Below are 21,696 nucleotides of genomic sequence, written 5' to 3' on the forward strand. Positions count from 1 at the left end.
TTTTAATGTGTCTTGGAAATATAAAAAAACTGCACAATATGGCCGCCTGGTAAGGCTTGGATCCTTTGGCAGTAATTAAGGATTCTGATACATTATGTGCCAGTATGGGGGTAGATTTCCTAAATGTCCATATGTTAAAGCTGCTGATTGGTGGCTTCAACCAATGAATTATTTGATTAGTGTTGGTTAGTACTTATTCCTGTTAAAGCCGCTTTAAATCCATTGGATGAAGCCACCAAACAGGCATAAATTCCAACCAACACTAATCCAATAATTCATTGGTTGAAGCCAATGCTTCTTATTGACCGCTTTGGATAAACCGTGGTTAGTTAATTCACCTCTTAGTGCTTAGTCCTAGGACGTCAGTGTGACCAGACTTACTCAGACCAGTATAACTAGATGCGTCTCCAAGTCCCTCTGCACAAACTATGATCTAGCTAATGCCCCACATCTAGGGGTAATGCAGTACAAATTCGCTCTGCTATGGCTCAGGTCATCGCAGCACACCTGATAGCGTCTCCCAGCTAATCAGGACATTCGGCATAATACGCACGATGAATGCTGCTTATTTCATCACTATAAACTGTCAAAAGTATTAAGTATGAGCAGCTGTGAGAATTGGTGCCTTTCAGAACTGACGAAATGCCTTTCTGTAAACACATGAGGTTTCACAACACCAGGGGGGTATATGTTGTCACTGGTGGCTTGCAGAAGCCCCACACATCGGCATGTTATACAATATAAGAATATCACTCATTGATAAATCTGACCCTTAACCTCTAGTTCTACCGGAAACAATCTGTCTTAACAGAAGAAACCTGGAAATTACCGGATTCTGATCTCCTGGATTATATAAATGAATACAGTTCTATGGTGGCATTACTACTTTTGACTAATACATTGGAACTATCTATTTATTTAACATGGTTACCGCTTTGTGGTTTCCCTTTCCTGGCAATAATGCATGTTTTGTGTAACAGAACAAATGCAAAATCCAGAAATGACTGGAATATCACTCAGGATTACAGAAGATCCTTTCAGGACCAAAAATGTTAGTGTTTTAATTTAAAGTATATCGGGTGAGTCAGGTTGGTTTCCAAAAGCAAACTCCTTCTTTAATTGACAAAACCATGCTGCATTGCAGGTGGGGCAGATGTAACATGTGCAGAGTTATATTTGGGTGAGTTATTTAGTTTCTGTGCAGGGTAAATACTGCCTGCTTTATTCTTACACTGCTATTTAGATTTCAGTTTGCACACACCCCACCCAAATGTAACGCTCTCTGCACATGTTACATCTGCCCCACCAGTGCAGCATGGTTTTTGTCAATTAACGGAGGAGTTTGCTTTTGGAAACCAACCTGAATCACCTCCATCTTTTTGTTTTAGGTACCGCTTTTTAGGATACTTTACGTTCTGAAAGGAACCTGAGAAATAGCTTTAAATGACAGAATATTTTGTACCCAGCTGCATATATATGATGACAGTGACTCCATACATAATACAGTTGTGACTTTTTGAAGACATCCATGGATTTTGGCTCCCATTCCGGGTAGTAGGCCTTTAATGCACTTTGGTTAGGTGTAATTCCAATCCAAGCTCAGTATTAATAGTTTGTTTTTTATAAATTATTTTACCAAAATGTATGAGTTATTTAGTTTTTCATGATTACAGTTTTAGAAGATGCATAAATATAAATGTAAAAGTCCCCGAGTCCTGTCGGGACATCAACGGCCACTCCAACAGAGCTTTTGGTTACCGAGAATGACCCCATGCATCCAATGGCAGTATTCTGCTCGCACACAGCCCTCTGGGACTGAGGTCCAGCCGTAGCTTTGCAGTAGGGCTCTGCGGTTGAGTATGAGATTTGTGGCCGGCTTTAGAGCATTTGTTTGTTTTTGTCTACAGCGCCGCTGCAGGGACAGCAGGAACAAGATGTAGATAATAAAGTGGGATTGAAAGAACAATGTGTCTGTAATTCTCCCCTTTACAATTGTTTAACTTGTTTTATTTGGCTGCTGCAGAATATTAAGTGAAAAGGGATGAATGTGGTTCTAGATCATTTTTTTCTTTTGAAATTTTAAAAGCATTTTATACAAGTGTTGTGCTCAGGATTGTTTATTTAATCTATGCATCTTGCACCCTTTATGGGGTGCCGTGTGACCAGGAGCAGTCCCTCACTAGTATTTCAGCATGCAGCCACCGAACTATACAGACAACGCGCACCTTAAGTATTCTTACTGAGTTTTTTTTTAAAGCCAATATTTTTATGCATTCTGTTTACATTTAACTACTTGTATATATTAGATTTATTGCTGGCAAATAGAAATAAAGAAACTTGCTGTAATGAAGCGTCTGTAATGTCTTTGAAAAATGTGTACGAAAGCACATTCTGCATATAGCGTAACCATTGTAATTTAGAAAATCCTGTCTTTTATTAGTAGCGCTTGCACTAGGTTAAAGAACATTTGTGTTGTTCTCGTTGTGGCATGTTTAAGCAATCTGTTGGTTTATCCCATGGGAAATTTCAATCCCTTTATTCAAGTCGGGATTTCGAATGGCAGCAAATGTTGACTTGTTTATTGATTTTAGAGTGATAAACTGCCAACCAATCAGCACCTAATGATTATGCTATGGACTATGTTTGAAAAATGACAGGAGCTGATTGGTTGGCGGTTTGCCACTCTCCATTTTATCCTTTTTTCAATGTTTAGTAAATCTCGCCCTCTGTGATCACCATAAAGCGGTTTGTATAAACGGTAAATGATTGGAAGATATTCTGGCCGTAGCAGGCTAGCAAAATAGGTGGATTTCTTCTCCATAGTGCGGACATGACGGATAATCATCAAACACTGACAAACAGCCAGGAAGCGGTCCCGGTCCGCTTATTGGATTCTCCAGCATGTTTTATTTGCCAGACCATATTCAGCGAATATCTTTCAAGTATAATATATGTGTACCGCTACATAATTCTCCACCATGCAGCAGATCATTTCCTGAAGAAACTATTGTAATAAATAAACAACCTGTCAGTGCATGGGGAGAAAAGGTTTCAACTACAGACAAATGATCTGTCATATCTGACAGATAATATCTCAGTCTATGAAGTCCCCTTGAAGATCTCTTGCATCTGTCGGACCATCTGCTGAAGAAAAATTAAGGTTGAGGCCAATTTCATATTCTAAATGAAATTATGATATGCTGGTACATATTTTCCTTTGTTGGTGAGGTTTTTTTTTGTGGGATTAAAAGCGGGCGAGGGCTCGATTTTTAATATCCATAACTTCACAAGGTTAAGCAATATACAATGGCAGTGGTAGAGAGAAATTTACTTAGATAGGAGTTCTATTGAAGATGGGATGTAGCTATAGCAACCAATCAGATTCTACTTATTTATTTAGCATCTTCTAGACAGGCATGGTCAAGCTATGGCCCTCCAGCTGTTGTGAAACATCATGGCTTGCCACAGTTGCTATTAGGGAATGCTAAAACTATGACAAGGCATGCTGGGATGTGTAGTTTCACAACAGCTGGAGGGCCACAGTTTGTCCATGCCTGTTCTAGAAGATAATAGATAGAAACTAGAACACCCATCGGTACTTATGTATTATCTGGGCTCCCATGTTAAATGGACCCCATTTATTCATACCCCTACTATCCAACTACGCATGGAGTTAATTTTATATAGTGTGGCGAGCCACCATGCCCGAAGCGAGCCCCGCGAGGGGACGCGGTCTCATAAGAAAAACGGGAGCCCAGATATTACATAAGTACCCACCCATCTTAGTAAATTTGTCTAACCTTTACCTAACCATCATGTCTACCCTTTACTGGTCTTCTAGTGCATGTGAATGGAAGGGTCAGCATTCCCGGCTTTGTAATGTAGATTTATTAGCAGACCTGGGGAAAGTAGAAACCTCTACATTTTGCCTGTCTCCAGTTTGTCATTCTCCATGAAAAAGACGATTTACCTTTCTGTAGGGTTCTGGACCACATGTCATAGCCTGGCAGATTTTAGCAACTATTTCCAGGGATTCCCAACAAAAAAAAAGGTTTATAGTATAGGGATGTCGCCTACAGCAACCAGATTCTAACTATTATTTTCTAGGACATTATTGGACATCTGTGGCTCTCCAGCTGTTGTGAAACTACACATCCCAGCATGCCCTGTCACCGCTTCAGCATTCCTTAATGCAAATACTGTCAGGGCATGCTGGAACTTGTAGTTTTACCGAAGCTGGAGAGCCACAGGTTGGCCAGACCTGCTTTGGAAGGCGCTAGATAAATAAGTGGAATCTGATTGGTTACTCGTCTCCATATCTATAAACCTGCACTTTAGTAATTATACCCATGGTAGCCCACATATTAAGGCTATATATGCTTGAGCATAGATGATTTAATAAGTACCTCAGTTATTTTGGTTTATACATCTGTGCTCAAGCATGGATAATGCTGTTAGCTAGTTAGGTTGCCTTGAGGGCTGAGGTTTGGAAACGTTGCTCTAGATTTTATGCAGCAGTTTTTTTTGTTTGTTTTTTTTAAAAGGCAAAAATATTGCGGTTTCTCTATTCGAAAGTTCACTTTAAATTTAATAGTCTGGGCAGAAATGGGCCCCTTAGTCCTCAGGGGCCCCGGGGAAATGCATCTGCTGTACCTATGGTAGTTTTGCCTCTGGTGCCACACCAATTCTTGGGGTGGGTTAAGAAAATGAGATGTAAAATAAGGTCCCTGTTACCATTTAATTATAATAACTCAAGGAACCCCCCACATAAGATCTCTTCCTCCTTTCCTTTTTCTCTTGTCATATTCTTTTTTCCACTTTCCTTTATGCTTCTTGCTGGACGGCTGGATCGGTTGATGGCTTGGGACTCGAAGCGGGCTGTTGGTTAGTAATTTAGATGTTTAGATAGTAATGTTTTGTTTAAGGTTTCATCATTATTTCTCTCACCTTTTTTGTTTGTCTGTTTTTAGTCTATTGGTTGTTTGTGGCAACTCCTGTTTGTTCCCGGACGATGCCGCTCATGTTTCTATTTGCGACTTTGCCAGTCACATTTCAGTATCTAAGACCACAGTCATGTTACCATAGGAGTCGCCATGTTTTGTTTCTTACCCCCTTCCTTTGTGTATTAGTTCCTTTTATTTTATTTTGTTGGAAAATTGTGGATTTTGTATGTTCTTACACTTTATTTTCCTCTGTATGGCCCTTATTCTAGTTCACTCTTTCTGACAAAATCCTTCTTAGATGGACAAAACCATGTGCACTGCAGGGGGGCAGATTTAAAATGTGCAGAGAGAATTAGATTTGGGTGAGTCATTTTGTTTCTGTGCAGGGTAAATACTGACTGCTTTATATTTACACTGCAATATAGATCTCACTTTGAAGTAAAACCCCACCCAAATCTAATTCTCTCTGCACATGTTACATCTGCCCCACCTGCAGTGCACATGGTTTTGTCCATCTAAGAAGGATTTTGTCAGAAAGAGTGAACTAGAATAAGGGCCTATGTACTAGCTGCAGTATATGAGGTTCAATAAAACATATTACCTAATTTGGCCCTTCTGGCATCTATAGTCCATAAGATATCTGCATCGCATAGGGCTGTGTACAAAAATGAGTCTGGGGGGAAATTGGGGGATGTGATGGTGTTTCCTCCCGATTGCAGCAGCTCATACACACGTGTGCACACACACACACCCCGCTCAAAATTGAAATGACCAGACTGATTTTTGTTTGCCGTTGCAGTGGCAATATTTAGTGGATATTATTTAGACTTATTGGTGTGCACATCCACTATGGATTAGTTAAGGGGATAGCCATACTATGAGTGCTCTATATAGATACTACAGTATATTTAGAAAACCAAAACCCTAAGGCATTCATTTTATATTTTGTCCAATCTATTTTTAACAGACTTTTTACAGGCTGCTTAGATGGTTAAGGCAAGATTTATCTAACTAATGATTGCAAACTGGAAAGAGAGGCTGAAGATTGATCACACACCTACAGTGTAAATGCATGTTTTTCGTTATATAGAAATTAGTTGGTGAGGGCTTGGTCTAATCATTCATATCTGTATACTTTCAGTAGATATAGTCTTTCATCTTTTTGAAATTTTCATTACTATGTGGCTGAATTCTATATGGAATGAAGTGTTTGGGGACAATAAAACTTAAATAACACTGCTCTCACATTTGGTGTAGTCTCCTAGCTCGCACGTTATGCACCTTAAGGAATTTCATTTGATTTACCAGAAGCCCTCTAGGTATTTGTATGATGCATACGCTTAGGAGATGGCCTTTAGAGACTGGGATATCTCGATTGGATCCAACACTCCGTACACTCTAGACTCTCCCATACAGTAATTGAGGCTAACTTGCCTGACCGCAATTCCCGTAATAATGCGCTCCTGTCATTTATATCCCATAGTCTATTGTTTTGCGTAGATTTTATTTCTTGATCTTATATTGGACCTTGTGAAAATTATCTATGGAGGCATTACATCTACTCTGGGGACAGTTGGAGAACAAAACCCTCATGGCTCTGGGAAGTGATTGCCTCCTGTCACTATGCCACAGAGAAGGAGAGATAACTAGTTGAGGAACATTTATTGGAGTCCTGATTTAGATTTTAGCAGTTGTTGAAGTTGGAAGCTCCCATTCCTTACGGAAGTTATGCTTAATGAAGAGGATGCTTATAGGGCAATTTCATGAAAAATATGGTCATAGAGCCTAAAACATAAGTCGACATGGTACAAAATGTTGGCATTAATAATCGGTTGAAATAGTTTGCTAATAGAGGATAATCATTTTGGTCCGTGATCTATCGTTTCAGTTACGGATCAAAGGGTTGACCGTTTCTAGTTCAATGTTGACAAAAGATCAACACCGGCAAAAGGCCGACATGGAAATGGTTGAAACGTGAAAATGTTGACATGAATTTTTCAGGTTTTATGGTGTCTTTGTGGACTCCTGAGGATGGTGCCCCCCAATTAGTGACCCTTTGGGACAGGTGGCTTGCAACAATACCACTGCACTCGGCAGACTTTACCACTCCTAATCGGAGTCCACATGGTTGGTTAAGTATGAAAAACTAAAAAAAAAAAAAGTAAAAATGTACAACTATAAAGGTGATTCTGTTAAAAAAAAAGGTAAAGTGATTATTCTGTACAGATTGAGATATTGGGCCACATGTACTAAGCTTAAAAAGTGATAAAATGGAGAGATAAGGTGCCCACTCAATCTGCTTCTAACTGCCATGTCACATGTTGTGTTTAAAAAAAAAATGACAGTAAGTGAGCTGGTTGGTTGGTGGTTTATCACTCTCCATATATTACTTTTCAACGCTTAATGCATCTCACCCATTACCACAGAATCCATTTTGGTACTTATGTAGTATCTGGGCGTCCGATTTTGTGATTGTATGCCTTACCTTAAGGCATACAATCAGATGCGATGCGATTCGATGCGATTTTGCATAGGATTCAATGTTAAGAAGGTCCTGTTCATTTCCCCACTATCCAAGTGGGCATAGAGTTGATTTTATATAGCGTGGCGAGCGCAGCGAAGCGAGCCCCGCGAGGGGACGCATATTTCTTAAAAAGTATTCTGTGTCCCCTCGCGGGGCTCGCTACGCTCGCCACGCTTCGGCCTCGGTGGCTCGCTACGCTCGCCACAGGTTTATATCCAACTCCATGCCCACTTGAATAGTGGGGAAAGGAAAAGGACCCCTTTTTCCCATTGAATTCTATGTTAAAATGGACTCAGACCATTTTAACATTGAATCCTATGGAAAAATCTTGACCATCGCATCGCATCGCATACGATTTGGTCGCATGCGATGCGATCCGATTTCTAAATCGGACGCCCAGATACTACATAAGTACCTCCATTTTCTATTGAGATTTTGAATTAAATTCTCACATTTGAAAGTAGGTAATCCTAACATTTTTCCAGGCTCTAATGTAAGGTAATGAAATCACAATATAATGGAATTGTTTACAGATGTAAAAGGTATATTGTAAGCTCCTCTGAGCAGGGCCCTCTTCCCTCCTGTTGTCAAAGCCCACTTCTCTTCACATTTCACTCCCAGCTCTCCTATACTCCCAACACTCAGTGACCATCTTTGTCCGCATACTCCTCTCCATAATTGGCATCAAGCCTCTAGTTGTATGTTGATTGAGTCCTCACTACTTACATTTAAGCTGTAATGTGTATTGATCTGTGGCACTCTTTATTTGTACCCTATTTTTGTTATTTATTCAATTTTATGCCAAGCTGTGTCTCCCTGTATTGTTCCTTTGTACGGCGCTGCGAAACACTTGTGGCGCCTTATAAATAAAATTATAATAATATATATATATTCTTCAAAGATGTGTCTTAGTCATAATGTGATGAAACACCAGAAGACTGTGGTTATTCATTTGGTATGTGACATGTATGAGTGTGACAGAGTCTGTATACATAGCATAATGGTACTTGGCATGAAAAAAATCCACATCCGCTGCATTTATAGCAATTCGTCTACAGACTCTGACAAAGTTGCATATCAAATTAATCATGTCAAACTCCCAGGGTGTTCTAGTTGCATTACATTGCAATTGCAATGATTTTTTAGGATAAAAGACATGATACTCTGAAAGATTTACACTGGACCTGGTGTGCCAAATGGGGCTCTTATGTATGAGGACACATCTGTAGGTTGCTCCTTTTAAACAGGAAGTAGTTCTAAGGAGGAAGTGCCACCATTTACATCTCAGTCCGTGATGACATAGATGGCAATGAGCCACATGCTGGGTCATTTTTTTTTTTTTTTTAATAATCCTGATCATTATTTCTTGCTAATACATTTTATTGTCAAATTTCCACCTATTTCTGGTTAGTTTCATAAGCTTCGTTGAGGATACATTTTTGACGGTGGCCATACACTTTTGTGATTTTGGCCTATTTCACCCAAGTCTGAAGGATCAGCCCAAGAAAAAGGCTGAAAAGTGGCCAAATCACATGTGTTTCACATTGGATCCAATGCGGAGGTTGAACCTCCTGCACACAAGATAGATCTGAATCCCACTGTGGCTGCACCCGGTTTATCGTATGCGATTTTCCTTGTAAAATCACATGTACATTGGCACAAGTGCCAAATCGGATGAAGCACTGGTGGGGAAGTTCAAGAGAAATCAGGTCTGACTTGTGTAAGGGATCTAGTCCTGGCTTTGTTTAAATGTTTGTCAAATTTTATTCACAACGAACGACTTCTGAATTATCAAGAATAACCTACACAAGTTATCACTTAAGCTGTTTTTTATTTTATTTATCTAGTATTTTATACTAGGTGATTCATCGCGCCCTACGGGCGCTCTTCACACCGTCGTAAGGCTGTGCCCCCTTACCTGTGTACGCAGTTATTGTGAGGGTTGGGTGGTGTGGGTGGGGATACTGTGTGTGGTGGAGTTGCAGGGTTGGCCCGTGTCGTTTGGTTTGGTGCCGTGACGCTTGTGAGGGAAGTGGGGGTGCTGTAGTTGGGTTGGAGGTGCGGGGTGAGGGATTGGGTGTGAGTGTGTTGTGGATGGGGGCGGGTGTTGGTGTACTGCGGGTGCTGGAGGTGTGGTTGTGGTGTTTTGCAAGTGGATGCTGTTGTGCTGTGGGTGGGGTGGTGTCATGGGAGGTTGGGGTGCGAGGGAGGTTGTTTGGGTGTGCTGCAGGTGGGGTAGTCACAGGTGTGAGGATACTGTGGGTGTTGGAGGTCAACATGCGGGGTGTTTTTAGGATGGGCGGTGTATGGAATTGAGTATGTAGGGGGAAAAAAGGAAAGTCCCGAAGAGGGAATAAGCCACAAAAAACATCCAAACATCATTAGTGGTAAGCAGAGAGCGGCGTTGCGCTAGCTGCTGCTTACCCTCCTTGCAGTATGTATTGCAGAGTGTGGTCCGTTCTGTACTGGCATCTGCTATTCGGCACCCCATCCCCACCCCGGAGATCCGCTGCTTGGGGGGGGGGGGGTAGTTACGCTCGCCGCCGCTGCTGGGTTGGGGGGGGGGGGTCATCCCCCAGTAATCTGTTTACTGCAGGGAAGTGTGAAGCGGCAGTGACTTGGGGGGGGGGGGGGGGAATGGTTGTGCTCGCCGCTGCTGCTCGGTAGCGCCGGGGGGGGGGGGGCGGCTCATACCCCAGTGAGCTGTTTCCTTCAGGGGTGCTAGTGTGAAGCGGTGGGCGGCATTGACTTGGGGTGGAATAATTGTGCTCACCGCCTGTAAGTAGTGCCGGGGGGGGTGCCTTATACCCCGATGAGCCGCTGCTTCAGTGTGATGCGGCGGGCGGCTAGTGATTTGGGAGGCGGGATTCGAGAACCCACTGTATGACAGGAGGGAGGGATGTGGGCGGTTTAGAAGTGGAATGCTGGGAGGGGGGCGGATCTGCTATTATTGCCGCCGTAGCCAGGGACCGCTGTCAGGTGTGAGGCAGAAGGGGGGTGGGCGAAATGTCTGGCGGGGCGGTGGGAAAGTAGTAGTTACGCCGCGTGGTGAGCGCGTATATGAGGGGGGGGCTGGGTGGCCAGGGGATGAGTGTGTTGGGGGAGGGGTTGTGGGTGGTGAGCAGCCGTGGATGGAGTTAGTGGGCAGGCATGGGGAGTGCTGTGCGAGGAGGGGTGTGTGCTTGTGGAGAACAGTAGAACGGAAGTGCCTTGCTTTTGCAGTGTGGCTGACGGTGGATGGGCCTGTCAATCACCCGTGAAACCCCGCCCACCGTTTGCCACACTGCTTGACTGACAGATCTGGCTAAATATATAAGAGATGGGGTTTATTGTGGCTGTTTGATATGATGATTTGTTCACATTAGTGGTGGCCGTTCTATCGGCAATATTCAATGAGATTTTTCACTATGTGCAGCGAATCCGGTTTAGGATTCGCTGCACATTCGCCTTGTTCCAGCCCTCCCTCTCCCCCTATTCAATGCGTCGGGGGCTCGGTGCCCAGTGGTGCAAGTAGAAAAAAATCTCTTAGTGGTACTGTGCCGCACGCTGACAAATGGGCGTGGTTAGGGTGTGGTCATATGATAAGGGACAGTGGCTTCATGACAAAACTTTAAAACACAATGCCATTTCTGTTTGGGCTTGTGCACATATATGCCCCCACAGTGCCAGATATCATTTACCCCCATAGTGCCACACACATATGCCCCCACAGTGCCAGATATGCCCACAGTGCCACATATATGCCCCCAGTGCCAGCCATATGCCCCCACAGTGCCAGACAGTACCAGATATGCCTCCACTGTGCCACACAGTGTCAGATATTCCTCCAGTGCCAGGTATGCCCCCACAGTGCCAGATATCATTTACCCCCATAGTGCCACACACATATGCCCCCACAGTGCCACACATGCCCCCATTGCCAGCCATATGCCCCCACAGTGCCAGACAGTACCAGATATGCCTCCACAGTGCCAGACATATGCCCCCCAGTGCCACACATGCCCACACAGAACCAGATATGCCCCTAGTGCCAGATATGCACACACAGTACCACACATATGCCCTCAGTGCCATATATGCCCTCATTGTGCTGGTCCCGCTCCATGCATATGTAATGAGTGGGACCAGGCGCAGTGAATTTCTAATGAGTGGCTCCCTGCCCCCTACTGACAGGTAAAAAAAAAATGATTCCAAATAACATGCCCCTTCGCAGAATAAAGTTAGTGATTTATTTTAAAAGATCACATTCCAGTTCCCCTTATAAAGATCAAAGGTGAAGAAGAAAAGTACTCTCACATTCGGCTCACTCCCACTCCATGCCACACTGACGGCTCTTTGCAGATCCGGACCCTAGATGACAATAGACCGGGCAGAGGCCACTAGGTAAGCGGCGGTAACCGCTACTCTTTATCATTTTGAAATACTGCATTTAACTTCAGCTGGTACACCGCAAACAGCAGTTTTTCTCCCTACCCTTTGCTCCTGATCTCTGGATCTATACCCTATTGCTATTTCTTCATCTACCTACTCACGCAAATAGGAGGCAGGTGCCGCTCATCGGCTACCAATGCTCTAATCGTACAGCACATAGCAGAAAGCAGCACACCTACCCCCAAGAGTAAGGCGCATACTTTTACTGTATCCCTCTTGCACATCCCTTTCCTTAGTTGTACTCTCATCTCCAGAAAGTATTTATTGGCACCTAACCCTGCACTGTTATTATAACAACAGGGTACTTGCACTACCAAAAAGGAGAAAGCAGACACCCCACTTTTCTAACTCTGACACTCTATACATACAGCCAAAAAATTGCCGAACGCTCACTGACTCTCAGAGAACCAGGACGGTTGAGAGAATCAGCAGCAGCTTCCGCAATCTTTACGACTGTGTGTCACTTATCTCTGATATACATCTCCACATTTATACCCCCTCTCTTGTAACGGTTACCTACGCAATTAAATACCTAGATTGGCTCTGCATCTCTGAACTATATCACACTAAGCAGCTCGGTATAACTGATTGATTGAATAAAAGACTCATCTGAGACTGCCTAGGCTATAAGGGATAATATCTTGACTGCACCAGAGGAGAACAATTTCTCTCTGGCCAAATAATCTGATATCTATATTTCGCTTATCACTTCCTTACCACAGGTGATAGGAACAAGAAAATTTGAATCCGAAACACGGCTGATATATAACAATAGCCCCGATTGTCTGATCATTATTTATTATTTGTTTCCTATCAGATTATCCTGGTGTGTATACCAACAGTTGAATACAAATGTATTCTATAATATCTAAATATCATTCAACTGTCCATCCTTAATGTTTGATGTTGTCTGTCTGTATGTCGAATTATAAGTTTTATGGAACCATTAAAAGTTAAATTTTATTAAAAACTTTTTTTGACATTTAAAGGAGTGCCCCCAAACAGAAGAGAGTACTTTTCTTCTTCACCTTTGATACATTACCCTTACTCTCAGGGGAGCACCACCACGTCACTATCTACCAATTAATTGGTTAATTGATGCAAAGTCACTGTGGTAATTTATTTCAGTACAAGACCCAACAATATTACCTACACCATTCAGTGTCAATTGTGCTCAGGTCTATCCCCTCTCAGATCCCCTTTTCCCACCCTTTCTCCCATTTATACAACACCTTATAAAGATGTTGAATGCAAAACAGTGAATTATGTTTAAAATCATGCTGGAAGCAGTTCTCCATCCTAGCATTGAATACACTCTCGGTGAAAACCCCATTGAAATACACCAGCGAATTGCAGTGAGCATGAAACGGAGAACTGGCCGGTATTATTCATTGTACGCTTTCGGTGAACAGAGAACATTGAATAGGGTGAATCAGATTTTCAGTGAAACCTGAACAATGAATACTGCCCTATTTAAACAAAAATGGATTCTGGTACTTGTGAGTTATCCGGGCTGCCGATTTTTTTCATCGCGCCCGAAATCGTGGGCATCGCGTCGGTCGTGGCCGTTATAAGGGGCCGCGACGCGATGCCCGCGATTTCCCATAGACAGTAATGTTAAAAGACGCGTTGGACCCGATTTCCCATAGACAGCAATGTTAAAATAAAATGACAATGTGAAATTGGCCAATATGGCCATTTCACTTTGGATATGTTTTAAAAAAAAAAGGTTTCATGGCCCCCCACCACCGTTCACGCCACCCCGCTATTGACGCCAACCCGAAGCGTGGCGAGCGCAGCGAGCCCGCGAGGGGCGGAGGTACGCGTCCTCCGACCTTTTCATACCCCTACTATCCACGTCGGCGTGGAGTTGCGGACACCTGTGAAGCCCGCAAGGGGATGCGGATACCTGTGAAGGTATCCGCGTCCCCTCGCGGGGCTCGCCACGCTTCGGGCTCGGTGGCTCGCTGCGCTCGCCACACTATTCTATTCTCAACTCCACACCGACGTGGATAGCAGGGGTATGAAAAGGTCGGAGGACGCATACCGCCGCCCCTCGCGGGCTCGCTGCGCTCGCCACGCTTCGGGTTGGTCTCAATAGCGGGGTGGCGTTAACGGTGGTGGGGGGCCATGAAACCTTTTTTTTTTAAAACATATCCAATGTGAAATGGCCATATTGGCCAATTTCACATTGTCATTTTATTTTAACATTGCTGTCTATGGGAAATCGGGTCCATCGCGTCTTTTAACATTACTGTCTATGGGAAATCGGGTCCATCGTGTCTTTTAACATTACTGTCTATGGGAAATCGCGGGCATCGCGTCGCGGTCCCTTATAACGGCCACGACCGACGCGATGCACCACTCCTTAGCATTTATACATAAGACCAAAAAATAGAGGGTAGCTTTCCAGCGCTGGTTGGATCCAATGAATGGTTGATGAGCAGTATCCCTGAGTTCGTAACCTAAGGGACCACACTGACCTTGGTGTTGGTCCCTATGTGCAGACAAAGGTATCTTTACAGGCTCAATTAAAGGGAATCTTATACACTCCTATCCAAACACGGGGAGATTACAACTGACCTTGTTCTAACTCCCTATATGCACATCATCTTTAAAAGCTGTAATTTTCTGTGATAAACACACAGTCTGTTTCAGATAGTACTGACCTGGTGGCAATGCCCTATGTTCACGTAGGGGTTTCTTTAGTGCGTCCCAGCCAGCATAATGAATCTCCAGAACAGGACAGCATAAGTTCCAAACATCAGGGGTTTATTATGAATAAAAATTCCAATATGTTGAATAGACTATCTGTATAAAATGGTGATTCTCCTACTATTTGCATTACCCCTTTTATACAGCTACAGGCTATGGGATACTGTGCATTACAAACATACTGTAAGTTTCATTTTACGCAGTAGTCAAAAGGGAAAACAATTTAAACTCCATAGATTTTAATTGATAATTGGTTGTCTGTTAGCAGTGCTGTAAATCTCAATGATAACCACCCTCAGAACACTGCACAGACTCACTTATTCCACAGTCTTTAGCCATGCAAGAATAATTACTGGGTTATTATTAGTGTGATCTCGGAAAATAAGACACATGTTAAAAATGAGGACCAGACTCCACTCTGTCAGTCAAATCTCATAGTAAACAAAGCACCATTTTAATTAGCTAGAGCGTAATTCAAATCAACAAAAGCAAAATATAATAAATCTTTGGCGGAGCGGTACGATCTGCTGCTAATTACTTGCTGGAACTGCATACTAGAGGTGCATAATTGGATGCAGACTGCCCAGTCCTGGACCATTCCATCAGGCAAAACAATGGGTTTATAATTCATCTGGGTAAAGAAAGTCCGTACAATAGTTCCCAAGATTACATTTCTCTAAGTTAATTGTAATTAATAGACAAATATATTAAACACAAGTTAATTTATTCAAAATCTGTTTCACATGTAGAACTAGTCCTGGCAATGACCTCAATAGAAGTGAATTGTGTTGCAAGGCTTTCAATGGGAATTTAAATCTTAATAAGTCACAAATCGTCTCCTATTTGGTTGCTTCGGACCTCTGGCTTTCTTCATCTGTCCATTCTCCGTTAGGGTTGGGATCATTTGGTCTACAGCATGATGGTCGGCAAAATGATTCACAGAACAATAGAACCAAATACTTGCCCAACAACCGACCCGGGCCATCGGCCCATCCACTGACAGATCCAGCCAATCAGCAGGAAATAGGAACAAGGAAGATAGGGGTATGGAGTGGGTAGGAGAAATGGAGGAAAGAGACAAAGTAGAGGGTAAATGTAGAATGTTATTTAGAGACCTAATCAATAGTAATAGGAGAAGCGTTTTGTAGAAGTTGAAGGGAGTACCACAATGTACTTTGGAAACAGCACCGAATCGCCAGCTTAGTACGAGGGGGTAGGGTCTGGATCGATTTACCCAGCAATTAAATAACTTTGGAGTCAATAGTTCTTTGTGGAGTGAGGATTCTAACCAGTCCATGGTGAATAAAAAGAGGAGTCGTGCGGTCGCCATGTCCAAAGAAAGAGCTGAGGCCTGTATCCATTGTTGTAGGATGGCTTTCTTACCCACTGCTGAAATAAGTATTATAAGCTTTTTATCATATTTAGAGATTTTGGGTTGGTCTGCGATGTAACCAAATAGTGCCCACGAGTCAGTACATTGAAATGATAACTGCAGAGTGGTTGTAGCATAAGTGTGTAGTGTTTGCCAGAAGGCGTGTATGTGTGGACACTGCCAAAGATAGTGAAAGAGGTCGGCGTCTGGTATATGACATTTAGGACAATCAGATCTCTCTGCCGTGCCCATCAAATAGCAGCGTTTGGGTGAAAAATAGGCTCTGTGAAATATTTTATAAAGCATTTCCTGGAGCTAGCTGGGATGAGTTTGAGGTTAATTAAAAAGGTATCCAAAATGGCTTCAGAGTCATGGGGAAGTGGGAGGTCCATTTAATGAGAATAGAGTGTGTTTTGGTACGGATTACTGGATCTAGAGGGTTTGTAATATCCTGGGGTTGTAATTTGGTCAGAATTGATTGCAAATAGTGGGTAGCTTGAAGGTAAGGGAAGGCGTGACTAGGAGGGAGATTGAAACGTTGCATAGCTTCATCAAATGTGAGTGAGACATTAGAAGTGTTGAGTAAGTGTTGTATACATAGGATTCCAGAAGACCGCCACGCCGTAAAAGGTGGTCCGGCTTTATCATTGGCACCCCAATTTTCAAGGTTTTAAGTCTATCCATTGCTCAGCACAGATTGTTAAATCAAGCTGACCTTTATATATTGTCACCTCTGGCCAAGTATGAATAAACTTAAAACGTGGACTCTTAGGGTGACCTTAGGACCATATTTGTGAACTTCTGGTCTAAGTTGACATTGAATATAAGGGGTTATTCACGTTGGGTTGTATGAGCGATCCAACCCGCAATTTGATTATGGGGAAATTGCAGGCCAGGACCTTTGCCTGTGCTAGCATCTCAGAAATAAGAGCGAATCAGATTGACAGACAGAGGCGTGTCAGGAAATGGGAACGTTGGCCCAGTTTTCCAGGTGTTGCGAGGACTGAAAACGCTTTGCTCGCCACGCTTCGGGCACGGTGGCTCTCTTCACTCATCATAGATTTATTTTCCCCCTCCAGATATACATATGTGTATGTGGGAAAAAAAAAAACAGAAGTGGTTCTAGCAGCAACCGATCTAGGAAAGAGAGAAAGTGCGATAGATATGTTATCTGATGAGAGGTGTGGCAGGTAAGTCTAGCTGCCCTTTAGGGGGCAATATTCAGAAATTCATGGGCTCCAAAATGAAATTATATCTAGATGCCCCACACCTAACCAAAAGGCCACCCCTGCTCTCCAATATATAATAAAAAGAGACACAAACCGCATTATCATGAAGCCACCTTCCTATTTGTTTTGAATAGAAGGTAGACCTGTCTTTTTCTGGTACAAACAGTTAATGTTTGGACCAACTCTCAGCAGATGCAGTGAGATGGGAACATATAGTACAGTAGTATAGATAGAGTACTGTATACTGATTTGGATGCATCCCTGACGATTTAATTACGAAGAATCAGGATGTAAAACCCAATACATCTAAGCTTGTTTATGCACAGGGCAATGTTCTTACTAGCAATACTCGGGTACAGTAGTAGAATCATTGTGGGTATAAAACTGCTCAGAAAAATCGGGTTTTACAATCCAACTCTTCATAAATAAACCCCCTGGTCTACATCTGCTTTCAATTCTTTCTTTCTGGGTGTGGTTAATGACCGTCATAATACCGACTCTCGGAGCATCTTCCGGCACCCTTTTTCTGTATTTAGTACATTTCTATTAATAATTATGATAGGACAAATGCGGTACACTGCAATAATAGTTATATTGTATAGAAAGTTTAATATTATAACAATGTGAGTGGTTGGCCCAGGTGCAAAAATATAACTTGGGGGGGCGTGGCTTGGCCGGCACTGAGAGCGGGTGCGGGGAGTGTGAGCTCCATGAAAATCCTCTACAAATTAGAGATGGGCAAAACGGCTCACTGAGCGGACCCGGGTCGACCTGGGTCGGTCAGTGAAAAGATCTAGATCCTTTGGGCGGCTCTGCGGCTCAGTTTGTGTAAAAAACACAGTTATTTATGGTTTGAGTTAGTGTACCATACCTCCCAACATGACCCTTTCCAGGAGGGACACAATGCTCTGTTTCTGGACTTCCCTCTTAATGTTTGATTGTTATTACCTGTGTGGAAACACCTTTCTTACCCATTTACCTGTTTAGAACAGGTAATAGCAATCATTCGTTAAGAGGGAATCCAGAAACAGAGCAAAGTCGTAGGTCAGAGATGGGGAACCTTTGGCCCTCCAGCTGTTGTTGGACTACACATCCCAGCATGCCCTGCTACAATTTGCTATTTGGCCATGATAAAACTGTTGCAGGGAATGCTGGGATGTGTAGTCCAACAAGCTGGGGCCAAAGGTTCTCTAACCCTGACCTAGGTGGTGCACTTAACATAGATTGTTCTCCGCAGTATTAGCTCGTAGAATCTATGATTTTACACACAGGGAAAATTGACTAATAATTGAATAGCCCTGCGTGGTAAACACAGTAGATTATTGAATATTGAATATGTTGGGTTTGCCCCCTTATATATTTCAGGGTCCCTTCCTGTGGGGCTACCGGTCTCTGTACTACTACTACAATTAGCCTGTAGCCCCTCCCCTTGAATATCTCCCCAATAGGCCCTCAGCATTTCAGGCATACACACCGCCGGATACGGCAGTAGGGGGAGGTGGAGTCTGACATTCTGTGGCTCACTGTACAAATCAGAGCTCCCTCTTGAAGACCCCTTTTCATTGCCAGTTTCGGGAGGGAGGAGGGGGTCCCTATGATATAAAAATAAAAGTGTCTACTCACCCATTAAATACAACCATTTCCCTCATGCCTACCTATATACTTGTACAATGACAAATACAGGGAATAATCCTTTGTGAGGTGGTGTTCTGGGGTATTGATCATATTGGGGCAATTTATCAATTTTGTGGGCGCAGGGACAGGTCCCTGCGAAGCCCTAACCTGGAAGCCGGGGGGTCAGACCCCCGCTGACCCCTCTCATCCGAGCCGGGCAGTGCGATGTGTAGGCATAGACTACAATGGGCTATCGCCATCTCAGAATGGCGGTAGCCCAGGGGTGCGAAGCCGGGCTGCCCGATGTTGATACATCGGGCAGCTTCGCATCCCCCATAGAAACCTATGGGGATGCGGCCGGCGGCGCTGAAAGGGGATCGCAGCAGGGATCGGAGATTCCTGCTGCGGTTCCCCGATGATACATTTAGGGGATACTGGCTTACTAGAGTAGAAGATACCATGTCTCTGGTACATGTACAGCTGCTAGCCAGGGAGTATACGGAGGGTGTCAGAAGGAGAAGAGGAGCTTACAGCGTGATGCGGCTCCTTAAAGTGTTCTGTACATTGCACATTTTAGAGAAATGTAATGACATCATCTCCAAGCGCCAGGCCCGCGGTGATCCCCGCCGGGACCACTGATCGCCGTGCTGGGGACAGCCCAGCACCAAGGTAAGCTGCTGGGCTGCCCCCAGCCCCGTGCACCCCTCCAGCCATCGTCCTGGAGGTGAATGGATGCCTCACACCGGCATCCATTCACCTCCTCCGCTGCTGTCTGCTGAATATAGCAGACAGCAGCGCAGGCTGTCTGTGCCCCCCTGTCCAACCTGCGGATGCTGCGGTCCCCCATTGATGTAAATGGGAGCCGGGTCGGATGACCCAGTGTACCCATTTACACCGACTGCCCTCTACCCAGGTCATAGTCATGTTCTACCCAGGTCAGGACCTGGGGAAACGGTCGTTTGGTCGACTGAACTAGGTCGACATTAGGTCAACAACACTAGGTCGACATGCTGAAAGGTCGACATGGTTTTAGGTCGACGTGGTTTTAGGTCGACATGGAACAAGGTCGACGTGGTTAGTAGTAATAGTATGTTTATTTATAAGGCGCCGCAAAAGTGTCCGCAGCGCCGTACATAGTAAACAAAAAACAAATGACAAGGTAACATACAGGGTGTGTTGAAAAAGTCGACGTGGTTACAGGTCGACGTGGTTTTACGTCGACATGGAACAAGGTCTACATGGTTATAGGTCAACATGAGGAAGGTCGACAGGTCATAAGGTCGACATGGGGATTTTCACTGTTTGTTGAGCCGACATGTGCTGACAGGCGGTATTTCATGCCCTACCATCCACTAGGGCATGGAGTGAGATTATAATAGTGTGGCAAGCGAAGTGAGCCACTGTGCCCGAAGCATTGCGAGCGATGCGAGGGTCCGATACTCACTTCCAACTGTGTTGACATTCGGGTAAAAAAACAGCGAAAACCCCATGTCGACCTTATGACCTTTCGACCTTCCTCATGTCACCCTAACGTCCACGTCGACCTTGTTCCATGTCGACCTCTCTGCATGTCGACCTAGTGACTGTCTGACCAACGCTTGTCTGACGAACAATCCAGTTCCCAGGACCTGGGTAGAAGTCCAGTGTAAAGGGACACGGCGTGTCCCATTTACACTGCCGCTGACCGGGGTCTGACCCGCTGAAGACCCGGGGTTTTGCGGCGGTGTAAAAGGGGTATTAATTTTGCTCGTTGCCAAGGGAGACTAAATTTGCTTATTGCCAAGGGGGATTAAATGTGTTCATTGCCAAGCGGGACTAAATTTGCTCATTGCCAAGCCCCCCCCCCCTAAATGAAAGTTAAAAGAAGGCCCCCTCCCCCTCCAAATTAAAGTTAAAAGTACTACACAGCCCAGCAAACACAGATCTAGTAAAAAAAAAAAAACATGTGCACTGCCTAACTAAAGTCTGTGTCTGTGAGAATGTGTGTTCATACTTCTACACAACTTTCTATGATACTGTACTAGTAGAAGATGGTGAAGCAATCTTGCAATGCCTCTGCTGAGTCTGCTGTTGGGCTCCTTCAGGGCTTCAAGAAGAATCTAGATCTGCACATGACACAGCAGCAGCAGCAGAACAAGCAGGCTTGTTTTTCTATTCACTCAGTCTCCAACTAGAAGAAAATATCTCAGCTGCCAAAGGTGGCAGTGCTGAGCTCAAGCAATGCATTGTATTGTATGCAACGTAAAACGTAACTGATCCGGATCACCATTTTGGGATCGGCGGCTCCCTCGTTCTTTGAAGGGAGCCGTTCAAAAGAACCGGATCGTTCACGAACGACCCAACTCTACTACAAATATCCTGCCCCGGGACCTGCGGATGGTGTATACGTACCTCCACTGCTTCCGGAGACGCTCCTCTACCACCTGTGCTGCCCACGGCTATCCTCGACGGCTTGGGGAGTCTTCATTCGGCTGGGCCTGCTGTGCCTTGTGCATCTACTCCGGGCGCCGGCGCCATCTTGGATCCTCCAGCAGCTCCGACTACATGCGGGAGCCTTTGGTGTGCAGCTCTGGTACTCGACTGTGCGGCTGCCGCTGGCTGGGTGAATAGGTGGGTGGGGGCGGCTGGTGACTCTCCGGAGGTTAAGCGGGAGAGAGTGGGAGCTTTCTCCCTCGAGAAACGCCGCTCGGGCCGCACGGAGTGGCTGGCGCCATCCCGCTTGCCTGTCCCCAGGGCTGCGGTACTACATCCTGCCTCCATCTGCTTCTGGCCATGACCGGCGCTCAGCTGGGACTTTCTGTGAACTGTGGAGTTTATGCTACTGGTGAACTGCCCATAGGTGTGGGGGATGCGCTACTGTGGACGCCT

Source organism: Crinia signifera, chromosome 1 (assembly GCF_055691185.1).
Source record: "Crinia signifera chromosome 1, ASM5569118v1, whole genome shotgun sequence".
NCBI classification, from domain to species: Eukaryota; Metazoa; Chordata; class Amphibia; order Anura; family Myobatrachidae; genus Crinia; species Crinia signifera.